Below are 12,389 nucleotides of genomic sequence, written 5' to 3' on the forward strand. Positions count from 1 at the left end.
ACAAACAAACCCGAAAACCGTCCCGAATCCAAACCAGGCGAACTGAGGCATTGCGCCGCGTCTCTAGTCCAGGGCCGTGGCAAAGCAGCAAAGCGGCAAAGGCAAAGAAAGAACTTGGTAAACAACAGCAGCAGGCGAAAGCAGAGGCAACAAAAGTTGCTATGGCGCCAGCAGTGGCAGCAGCAGCAGCAGCAGTGGCAGCAACGGCGACGGCAGCAGCAGCAGCAGCAGCAGCAGAAGCAGTAGAAGTCGATGCAGCTCACTTCAATCCGTATTTATCCTTTGCCTTCCAAAAGCCGCTCACTTGCGTCCATTGGCGCACACTGTGGCTGTGGCTGTAGCTGTGGCTGTGGCTCAAGCTTTGCCTGCTGTATGAGGATGCGGCTGAGAGCGCTTGGCCCCAACTAAGCCCAACTGCTAAGCTCGCCAGCTCGAAACTTTGCGGATGCCTGCCCTCAAGCGGAGTGAGCCCTAAGAAGTTTAAATGTATTACAGTCGCATTGTGAGCTCTGTGTATGTATTGGATATTTGTGTGCGTGTGTGTGTGTGTGTGGGTGCGCATTATGCCCATAATGCTGCAAATAGTCTAGGATATGCAGCAACAAACAATAACACCAACTATGGCAAAAAGCAAAGCCAGAGGCGGCAGCAATAGAAACTGGTAAACAAGTTTTCATCTTTGCTTTTTACGGCATTTCACGGTACAGCGCAAATGAGCGTGACCAGCTCTGCAAACAGCAACAACAACAGCAGCAACAGCAACAACTACAACAACAGCTACATGAACAATAAGGCGTTGTTAGTCGCAGTCAAAGCGATCGCTCAAAGGCTGCCGACATCGCCAGCAATGACGAGTGCAACTAGCGTAACAACAAGCACAGGACAACAGAGCAGCGTCAACTGCGACGCGACGCGACGCTGGCAGCAGCAGCGACTGCAGCAGGAAATAACATTTCTCTTCCATTTGCCACGCGAAGCTAGTTTTTATTTGAGCCACGGCAACGCGCGGCAACTTCGCAGCCTTCGCTTCAGATAACGCTGAGCCCCGCGAAACGCTTCATATAAAAGGCAGCAGCTGCAACATGTCTGGGTCTAAAGGGCACTATGCCAACATCGCTTACAATTATGGCGACTGTCAATGCAGTGCCGCAGCAGCAGCAGCAGCAGCAGCAGCATCAGCATCAGCGGCTTTGCTCACCTCATTTTCTTAACTAGAAGTTGTCGATTCGCGGCCAGAGCTCTGCGCAGTTTAGCTACTAGGCAACCCTTGCATGGACGGCATTCGCTTATAAACCTAGAGCTCACCGTGCACTGATCCCCTTAATGAGCGAGATTCTTAATCATTAGGGCTGGCTTTAACTCTAGTCACTTGTTCTTGAGAATAAGATTTAATTACAGAGAAATAAAAACAGAAACAGCTATGAGATAATGGATTATATTATTTACTTTCAATATTGTTTCAATTGCTTAAATAAGGCTTATTTTCTAGGTATACTAAAGAGAATTTATACATCAATATAATTTCCAATAATTTCCTACTTGAAGCATTTCAATAAAATCTTGAGTCAGGTTACAAAAAAAAAAAAAAAAAAAAAAAAAAATGAATTTGAAATTGTGCGAAGTGTGAAGAAATTCCAGCAGTACAACTTTTGAATTAAATATGTAAATAAAATAATGTGCATGAATTGCATATGTAAAACTTAATCAAAAGCATGCAAAAGTTTATTCCGATATTTTTTGCCTGCAATGTAATCCGATGAAATGAACTTTGCAATCAAACTGGATAATTAGATTACACATTCATAATCAGTTTACTTGTTTCAGTTACCGAACGGATTATCGTGGCGTTGATTGGGCCGATTAATCGAATTAAGCAGAAGCTTTGGGTTCGGGTGCATTTAAAGCGAATATCATCTTAATAATATTTTGTTTATTGTTCTGGCTGCTGCTGCTTTGAAATGAATTAAGGAAATTTGTGCCACAAAAGTTTTATAGATTAACAATTTTAATTTCAATATACAAGTCAAATAATATTGATAAATTTGGCATAACAGCAATTGGTTTCAAAAAGTATATCATTTGAAAATTAGATAAATTTAGGGAGAATCTAAATACAATTTCCCAATTACTTAAATTAAGACAGCAAATATTGGCAGCAAACTCAAATTTATAGATAGATTTGCACACAGACTCCGTCGAGTGGGAGAGTGCGGGTGTGGCAGGCATACAACTTAATTACTTTATTGCATAGTTTATAACATATAACTAAAACTGAGCGCCGAGGGTCGAAAGGAAGAGTCCTTAAATATTTTGTCAATGGAAATATCATGTGCAGCGAGCAATGCAGCATCCAGCATAAATGTGTAAAAAGCAACACCTCAACTTGAGCAAAAGCAATCGCCCCGGCATCATGCCACTCCGCCAGACAACTAGACCAGTCGACCAGTTGACCAGTCGACCAGTCGACCCGTTGCCCAGCTGGCTCTGGGCAGACGATTGCCATTGAAACGGACAATTTTAAATCGAAAAATCAAAACCCAAAACAAATTCAATGTCCTGTTTGTGTGCGCTTGTGTTTGTGTATGTGGGGCTGTGGCTGTGGTTGTGGCGATGTTCGTGCCAGTCCTGGCTTGGGGCCACTCCGAGCGGAGCCACCATGCACCATGGGCAAGAACTGCAATATGCGGCTATAAAAAGCGGAAGTCTTCTCGATTGAAGAACTTTGATATTTGTGAATAAGAAAGCGGTCCGACAAGACCAGACCAGACCAGAGACCGGAAGGCGTTAAGTCTGCGAAAGGCTTTGAAATTTCCAAGTCGGAAGCTGATTATGAGGCGAGGAAATGAAGTAGTGGGGCCAAGACTTTTATTAGAAAACCTAGAGTATCACTCAGCTGCACCGGGCTGACGGATAATTAATAATGCCAGGTAAATGGTAAGCCAATCATGAGCAGCACGAGAGAAGCTAATGAAGTGGGGCCAAGACTTTTATTGGAAATGCAGCGGCAATAGTTAATAATGTCAGATGCAAAAACGAAGCTCAATTAAATCTCATGCAAAGCATTATGGCATAAAGAGATAATCTCAGTGCAGTCAGTTGCATTAGCCAAATGTGCTGCCTTATCCACGGTGAGATCATTTTGAGCTGTCACTAAAAGGAAATGACAACAACAACCAAGAGCCAATTAATGACAGCGAACAACTACAATATCTGTCCACACGGCCAAAGGGCAGTCAATGAAAATCAACTAAGCAATTGCCAATCCCCCATTCCATGCCAGTTCAACCTGCCCACTCATCGCTCACACCCATGCCATGGAATGAGCTGTACAAAAACACTGGCTATAGCAGCTGCAGCGTATGGCAAGTGTTTCTAATTAGTTGCTGGTGTCTGTATGTGTGTGTGTGTGTGTGGGCAAAGGACGACTGCAATTGCAGAAACTAACAAAAACAGACAACACAAAAACAACAACAACAACTGCTCAGAGAAGAGACGAACATGAGAGGAGGAAATGGGGACAGCGAGCAGTGAGAACGGAAAACTAAAAACTGAAATATTGTGCGAGGCTGCAGCCAAAGGACTAACGAGCCAAACGCTCTACCTCTAGCAGAGTAAACAAGCAGGAGGCAGACGACAGACGGGAGACGGCAGACGGCAGGAGGCTGTGTTTGGCCAACATAAATGTAATGCCATTATTAGTTATCGATATAGAGAAACAGGCCGCACCTGCATGTCTCCATGGGTGCAAGGATGTGCTGCCGTGTTTGGCTCTGTCGAAGACACCGTTAGTATCCGGCGCAAAAAAGATTTGCTCAGCATCCGGTTGAAAATTTGTTCTATATGTCCACGTTGTTGTTGTTGTTGTTGTTGCTCTTGTAAAGATTGTTGGCAATGCGATTGCGGCAAATCAGAAAATACTCGCACAAGTGCGAATGTGAATATTGATGCCGCACGCTCAGCCCACTCCGCCCACTCTCTAACTACCGTCCGACCCCATCCCCTCCTCTCTCTCCTAGGCTCTATGCTTCTTCGCGTGCCTCACAGCCGACGGCCACTCGACTAGAGGCAGCTACTTCGCGTTACTTCGCCTACTTTCTGATTGCACACCAGCAGCCTCAGCATCAGCTTCAGCATCAGCTTCAGCTTCAGCTTGAGCTACAGCATCATCGACGGCATCAGCATCAGCCCAGCACCGTCCACCCTCCCTTGGCGCTCGTTCGCTCGCTCGCTTACTTGCTACTTCCGCTTCCGAATCCGTTTTGTGTGCTGTCGCCGCAGAAATTTAACGAAGTCGCACGTTAGTCACTGCCGTCGCCAGCTGTGGAGAGCGCCAGCATCCCAACAGCTGCTTTCTGGCGCTCACGCTCGCTTGCCCTCTCTTTTGTCGCTTTGTCACTCTCTTACGGCCAGCAGCAGCAGCGGCAGCAGCATCAGCATCTAACAGCATCGTTTGATTCGGCAACAGCATCGGGTTTGTTGTCGTCGTCGGCCTCGCTTGGCGCTTTGTGTTCAGCATCCTTTGAGGCTTGCAGGATTCCACTTGTGTTTCAGTTTCGAAGCGTTCGTCGTTGCAGTCGGTCGCATCAGCGGAACAGCCAAGCCCATCTATATAGGCAGCAGCCAGTTGACCGCAGCGACAACGTGTCTCGATTTCGCGCCTCTGTTTATATCAGACGTTTTTTTATGCGAATTGCGTAAATTTGAAAGCCCTACGACTGACTCATTCGCTTTCAATATACGTATGTGTTTCGACTTGACTCTAATTCAGTTTATGTGAATTGCAGTGTCTGTGTGTGCCAGTGTATTGGTGAGTGAGTGCTTGTGTCTCTGTGTGTGTGCATATTTGCCGGCATCATTGTTGTTGCAGGCGCCCATTGTGGTGACAGTCGTGCTCGTCCTGCTAGACGACCCGGTCGTGGCATTCAGAATACTTGACATTTTCGCCGCCAAATTGTGCGATTTCTTCAGGCTGTGGCTGTGACATTGCCATGAACGTGGCGCACTTTGCCGCTGCTGTCTCTGCTGGCCGTCCCTCACCCCCCCTCAAGTAGACAAACTCTATCCGCCGCCGATTGACTGGCAAACAAATTTTGCAATTCAATTTCTATTGTACATGGACCAAAAGAACGTGTGTGTGTGTTTGTGTGAGTGTGTGCGTGTGTGTGCGCGCGTCGTTTGCTGTCAATTCAAAGTATTTGGCATAAAAATTGAAAATTGCATGCAAATTAAATAAATAGACAGACGCCACAGCAAATGCTCCACAGTTGCAAGGACAATAACAACAACAACAACAACGGCAACAACACGACAAGTAGATGAAATAACTCTCAGCCAGTGAAAATGACAGTTTGAAGTTCTGGTCGCAATCAAAGCAAATGTCATTAGCACACGACACAGCCCCAGCGTCAACGTCGCTGTTCTCGATTGATAGCACCACCACCAACACCACCAGCACTAGCAGCAGCAGCAACATCAGCAAATGCAACAACAAACAGCAGCAGCAGCAGCAGCAGCAGCCGTGAATTGGTGGCAACTGAGGACATTTGCATAACTTGCTGCAAGTTGAACTAACGCAACGCTCCCACAGTCAGGTAAGGGCCAAAGCTCGATTTCCGTTTGCGGGCGATCGCATGATGCGCCCGCATAGCCTCTTTAACTTCGCTTTGACTTCCAAACTCAGCTCTAGCTGGATATCTCGGCTATCATTTCTATTTTGCTATTTCTTTTTTTTTCTTTTTCGTTTTTTTTTTTGTCCGCCCCCTTTTACGCCGGTATCAAGCTTAGTGCTGCTCCATCATGCCACGTTAGCCCAACTTTTAGTTATGGCTTTCGCTTTTCGCATAATGTCAGTTTTATTTGGTTTTGGTTTTCACTGGCGGCACTCGGTCGCAGTTCTATTCCAGCATTGGCTTCGACATCGTACCGTGCCTGGGCCCGGGCCGGGCCCGGCCATTCGGCACCCTTGTAAGATTTATTGTGCCACACATAGCAACGTTGCTACACACACACGCTAGTCACACACGTAGCGACTTACTGTAAACACCTACTGAAGCTCGCACGCTGCCCAAGCAGCGAATAGAAACTCATCCAACACACCAGCACGACGGCTGCCTTGTTCTTGTTCTTGTTCTTATTCATCTGCAGCAGCGGCAGCCCCATAATCTCTACTATTTGCATCGCAGACTTTGCCTCGGATTTGGGTATGGCAATGGATTTAGTTATGGTATTTCTTCTTCCGTTTCTGTTTTCTACATTTGCTGCCGTCTCGCACGCCAGCGCTGCGCTTTTTGCCACTTTTTGCCACTCGAAGATGCACGTTTGTTTCATCTTGGCGCTCGCCGTGCACACTGAGCAAAAACGGCGCCACATTTACATTTTGCACTCGATTATGGCAGAGCTGAGCGATTATGGCGTTGCCAAGGCTTCCATTTGATGTTGATTACAACTATAAGTCCACAATGTTGCAAATGAGCAGTCATTATAATCCCACGCGGAAGCTGACAAATAAGCTCTGCAGAGACTCTAGAAATAACTATGAAAATTCATATTCTTCTAACTAAACTCTTTACTTTAGTTTTAAGCACTTTGAATCAATTTTACACGCAATTTGATGTCGATCAAATGAAAGGGCTAAATAAACAGCATTTGCTTGATTTTTCCATAAGGGATTACTGAAAATAGTTGAAATGAACACTAGTATCATTTCAATGGAATTATTCTCTTTGAAAAGCTGCTAATATGTCATATTTCAGCTATACAAATCAATGCGATAAATTATAATAATATTTCAACTCATTATACACAATTAAGCGAACTATGCAGGTTTATTTACTATAAGCATATAAGCATTAATTTATTTCATAAATCATTTCATGTAAATATTTTTGCCAACATTAATTGCAATTTATTATTTTTACAAAAACTATGCATTGCATTCACATATTGATTAATTCAAATAGAGAAAATAACTTAAAAGCAACATTTTAATGAAAGGCTTTATTCAAATATATTTATAAACCCACTACGTTAATTTTTACTGATTTTATATAATATCATTTGAATTTCATCAATAGTAAATAAATAAAATATCTATTGAAAAATATAAAATATAAAAAAAAATATATATAATACTTATTGAAATATATAAATTTCAAGAATTTTTTAGTTTTTAATGATTTTAGATTTCTCTCATAAATAAATTTAAATTTATAATACAATTTAAATTTAAATTTATTTTATTTAAATTTATTTATAAAAATTTGATTGAATTTATGATCCCTCTCATAATAAAAATCATTTATTTAGAAATATTTGCTCGAATTTATGATCCCGTTAATGTTATAGTCTTTTTATTAGAAAAAGTAATAATCATAATGATGTCCTCAAAAATGTCTCTCAATATCATGATTATAAATGTTCATAATTACAAGTTGTAAGCAACAATAAAAGTAACGGTAATAGTTGTTTTCTCAATTTGTATGCTTGATATAGCTATAATCTGCTCTCTTTATCAACATCATCATCATCGTCACACCATCATCATCATCTGCTCTTGCTGTTGCTGTTTTAAAACTTTTTATTTAGCGGCATGCAGTCTAGGCTCCTCAATGGTGTCTATTGCGCCTAACCTGAACGGGCGGGCGAATCCATAAAAACTGGCCCCATCCATTTAGCCATCCATCCGCATTCCAAAAGTGCCATAACGAAAAAAACTTTTTCGACCGTACTCCTATTTCGGCACTGTGTAGCGAACCCATTGGCCAAGGCCGAGGGAAAGCGCACACCTTAGAGCTGAAGCCCCACACACACACACACACACACACACACACACATGTGAGCGAGTTGTGGGCGCAGGGGGCGACAGATATGCGAATATGCGGACACGGACTACTGAGAGAGGATTTCACATAAAACGGAAATGGCATTATCCTCGCACATATTGTTGTGCGGATTTTAGTTTTTATTACGGCCGGAACGCGGCTGATGCCCATAAGAAGCGAATCTTGCAGCCGCCTTCCTCTCCTCCCATACCCCAGCATAAATACTATTTGTGTCTGTTTGTGTGATACATCAAGGCGCCCGAGACACCTATACACCTATACACCTGTACACCCACACTTTGTGGCAGCATTGCTTACCTGGCGGTTGCAATTTATGTGCGTGCTCCTTAAAAATTCGCACACATCTTGCAAGCTGCTGCTGGCGGATATGGGTTCGGGACGAGGCCTCAAAGTCGAAGGCGCTTCACTAATAGTTTCGGGTGTTGCCGACGGACGACTCGTCCGGCATTGTCTTTAGCGCCATTTACTGGGCCAGCTGGGCGGAGCATCGCTCTGAGGTGGCATATCGCTAGCTCTGCTGCGAGCCTTTGTTTGGCAAGGCAAGATTTATGTTGCCACTGGCCAAAGACAACAAGACAGCAAATGGTCATGGCGAATGCTCCACTACCACCTCCATGCCCGCGCCGACTCTGCGGTCCGACTTTTGGCAGCCTAAACAAACACTTGAGGTGTGTAAAGTTGGCCTTGTCCAGCCATCGACTCGGCTGCGTTTTTCAGTTTGTTTTGGTTTCACATTTTGTGCTCTTCAAATTGTGGTTAGATTTCGGTTTAGGTTTAGGTTTCAGATTGGGTTTGGGTTTGGGTTTGGGTTTGGGCTTGGGTATTCGGTTTAGGTTAAGCAAAGACTTGTCTGTCTGTTCCCCTATCTCTCTCTCTTTTTCTGTCTGTCTGTCTGTTTGTGTGTCTATGTTTTCTTGGCAAGGTTTGATCAGGTCCATTGTGCTTAATCACAGCACGCACATTTACATATTGGTTACCAAAAACTTGAGCAATCCTTTAAGACGCAACCAGGCAGACGTTGCTCAACGGCAAACCCTTTTTTGTCCGTTCGCTGTTTTATCTGGCTGCCATTGTTGTGTGGTTTAAGCTTAGTGCAAGGTGGTGCCAGGGGCGGTGCGAGACTTACGCTTAAGCAAACACACACCAAGACACACAGATCAGCACACCCTCACACACACACACACACTGAAACACTTTCTGACGGTCGCTTCCCTGGGCAACCATTCACATCCATTTGCGAGTTGGCTGTTTCGGCATTGTTTTCACTTTTTTCCCCAATCCGACTAGCTGATTGACTGACTGACTGCCTGCCTGACTGACTGACTGAGTGAATGAGTGAGGAATTGAATGGCGTGGCCTCTTCCTCAGCTACTACATAAAACATACAGCAAAATCTGAAATTGATGATGGGCAGTGATTGTGAAAGTTGGCAGTCAGTTAAATTGAGTTCTGCTTAGGCGTCGCCCTTGGCCCTTGGTCCCCGCTGCTGCCCGCAGACCCTTGACGGCGTCCTTGCCGCTGGCGTTGCTTCCTTGGGGCGCGTTAATTGCTTTGTGAATGGTGTCCGGCTCGGCCGGAAAGTTAACATTTAACTTTACTCTATTTTGGACTTTAATCTATTTATAATTGAGGAATGCATAAAGCATGTTAAATAGGAACTTACACAAATTCTGCTTTGTTATGCGCCCTAATCGGGCTGAGGATTGAGTTTTGAGTTTAGGGCCACATTCGGGTGGCGGATGGCGGATGGGAAGATGGACAGAGTCTTCATTGTTTTAAATACGGATTTCTAACAGCCAGCGTCAAAGTTGTTGTTCTTGTCGTTATTCTTGTTGTTGTTGTTGTTGCTGGCACCATTGTTGTTGTTGCTGTAACTGGCGGTTGACTGCTGCCGCTGAGGTAGAGGCGACTCACATAATTTGCATAACTAATTTGTGGAAACTTTGAGCATAGGAAGTTGTTGAAAGTTCTGTTAAGGGCGACCTGCAGACCAGGAGCTGCAGCTGAAACTGGTTTTTGGAGCTGCGGTATTTTCTTAGCAGCTGCGCCCCACAAAAGTGCTTAATTCTTTCAAAATGAACGAGGACAGCCCCATTTGAAATCTGTCCTAATTGAATACATGAGAGCATAAGTTAGCAGTTTGGTACTTTGATATCAACTTTGATTACTTTATGGCTTTATGGCACTTGAGCGTACAATTTGGCTTAGTTAGCAGTTGGGCACTTCAACAGCGACCATTCCCGTTTCTCTTGCCCCCCTTCCCATCAGCTTCTCCACCATCCCTTACACAATCATCAGGTCGACTGCAGATGCTGCTGCTCCACTGGGCATCCGGCGGTCCCTTACTAGGTCTTTTGTAATTCAGCTAATTCACGGCCACAGATGATAATGATAAAGCTGTGTAATAGCATATTTGTAGATTCTCAAATATGTTCAACTATAGTGAGGCAAACAAGCGAACAATAGTACAGATGTCATTTTAATCTGAAGTGCAGCAATTTGATATTATTAATCCTATTAATTGCCTAGTTTACGCAACACTAGCTACAATTGATATCTGAACTAATGAGAAGCTCTATTGAATTATCTATTGTTTTATTTAGTCAACCACTGTTGATTTCTCAGCATTAAAAAGTTTGCAAACTTAGTTTTGATATTATGAATAGTTCATTGCCGCAAAGTTGATTGAAAGCTGTTTACGAAACTGTTTAATAGTTTGTAATACAGTTATACAGTTGAGTTGATTGTGTGCGAGCTAATCAGCGAACCAAAATGCTAATGAAGTAATTTACCTCAAGTGAATACAATGGAGAATACATCTATTGTATTCTTGAGTAAACTCAAGCAGAATGTTAAACTTAACTTAATATTAATAAATCATATATGAATCGACTAATGAATAATGTATAATATGAGATTGAGAGTATATACAAATTAGTTTATTAGTTAGGAGAGATGATACTACTTTCAAGTTGTTTGTTTTCGTCTGTTCATTTAGCCCTTCAATTTATTTTATTTTAATTAATTATTCATTTTTTAAATTTATTTTTAATTTATTTTTTAATTTATTTTTTAATTTATTTTAAATTTATTTTTTAAATATTTATTTTTATGTATTTATTTATTTATTTTTTTAATGGTTTGGGTCGAGTCAAAAAGTATATTTGAAAGAGTCTCTTGCCCTTCCTAAATTCTGTATATAAATATATACATATGTATTATATGTCCTTTATATTATATATCCCATGTATTAAATATCCTATATACTGTATATCCTATATATGCTTGTATCACAGCATTACATAAATCACCTGATTAACCCATCACAGTGCATTAATAGATTCGACATCGATTTTCCTTAGCATTGCCAGACAGTCGATGTTCCCTATTTAACATTCGAATCTGTGTGTAAGCCCCGAGTAACAAAAAGCCAATTAGAATTGGAGTAATAAAAAGGGAGCAAGAACAAACTAGTCAGTTATGAGATGTTCTGCACAAATCACTTTTCATAATTTGTGAGCGATTGAAAGCAGCAGCAGCAGGAGCAGCAGCAGCAGTAGCAGCTTGCTCGATATCCTGCCGGCCAATTAGGACTTGTTAAAGTTGGCTTTACTATTTGTAAATCTTGTGTGCATTGGGCCAGGCCAATTAACATGGATATTTCGGGTATAAATGCCATGCTCTATTGATGGGCTGTAAATGAAATTTACCGAGAGTGCAGGAGAGGCAATGGCATGGCTGAAGGTACTGTGTGCTACTGTGGCTCGGCAGCAATTTCAATTCCAATTCCTAAGACCAAGACCAACACCAAGTCGATGCGATGCCATACCAAATGGCCAGCTAGTTTGACCCAAGGCTAGACTTGCCCATTTAATGGAGAGTGGGCACATTTTATGGGCGGAAGGGCCGCACCGCATGGCATTTGGGGCAGCATTTTAACAAAGTGTTAAACTGAGAATTTTATCTGCGATTCGGTAATTCAGGGCCAGCTCCAAGGAATACACTGACCAGGCAAAGCAGGCAAAAAAAATAAATATAATAAAAAAAGAGGGAAAAACACACACACACACACACACACAAAAACCGAGCAGCTGGCTGGAGAAAAAAAGTGTTAATTTCAGCGTTGCGCTGTGCGCTTAGTTAGCATTATGTAGGAGTACGTTGCAAAGTACTCGCCGACTGCTGCTGCTCACTGACCTCAGCAATTACTCCACGCCTTTATTTTAATTACACGGCAACAAGAGCAATGAAAAGTAAAACCGGCAACGAGAAGACAGGCAGCCAGACACACAGACAGACAGACAGACAGCAAGACAATCTGACAGTCTGACAGGCAAACAGGCAGGCAGCCAGGAGGTATTGTGCAGCGTGGGAAGGGGCGTGCCATAAATGAAGAGCCAAAACGCACAACGCCAAAAATTAGGCTATAGTCCCGGGGGCATAGTTTTAATTCCCAATACAAATATCACTACACGAATGTACAGCGCGCATAAATTTCAATGACGGTGCTGGTGGGTTTTCTCTTAGGCGATTGCCGTTTCCGGCTGC

At 42.9% G+C, this 12,389-nt stretch overlaps 1 protein-coding gene across 2 annotated transcripts in view; it reads left to right on the forward strand.

Moving 5' to 3' along the window:
• Positions 1 to 4,535: 4,535 nt before the first annotated feature.
• Positions 4,536 to 12,389, forward strand: part of DIP-gamma (Dpr-interacting protein gamma) — a 48,180-nt gene continuing 40,326 nt past the window's right edge. Inside the window, exon 1 of one of the 2 annotated variants that reach the window (XM_089259188.1) lies at positions 4,536 to 5,591. The gene's annotated coding sequence lies outside the window, so the exon portion shown is untranslated. The remainder of the gene's footprint in view (positions 5,592 to 12,389) is intronic. The other variant, XM_089259191.1, reaches the window with a different exon arrangement.

This window comes from Drosophila navojoa, chromosome 2 (genome assembly GCF_054131105.1).
Source record: "Drosophila navojoa isolate 15081-1374.11 chromosome 2, UAZ_NAV_1.0, whole genome shotgun sequence".
NCBI classification, from domain to species: Eukaryota; Metazoa; Arthropoda; class Insecta; order Diptera; family Drosophilidae; genus Drosophila; species Drosophila navojoa.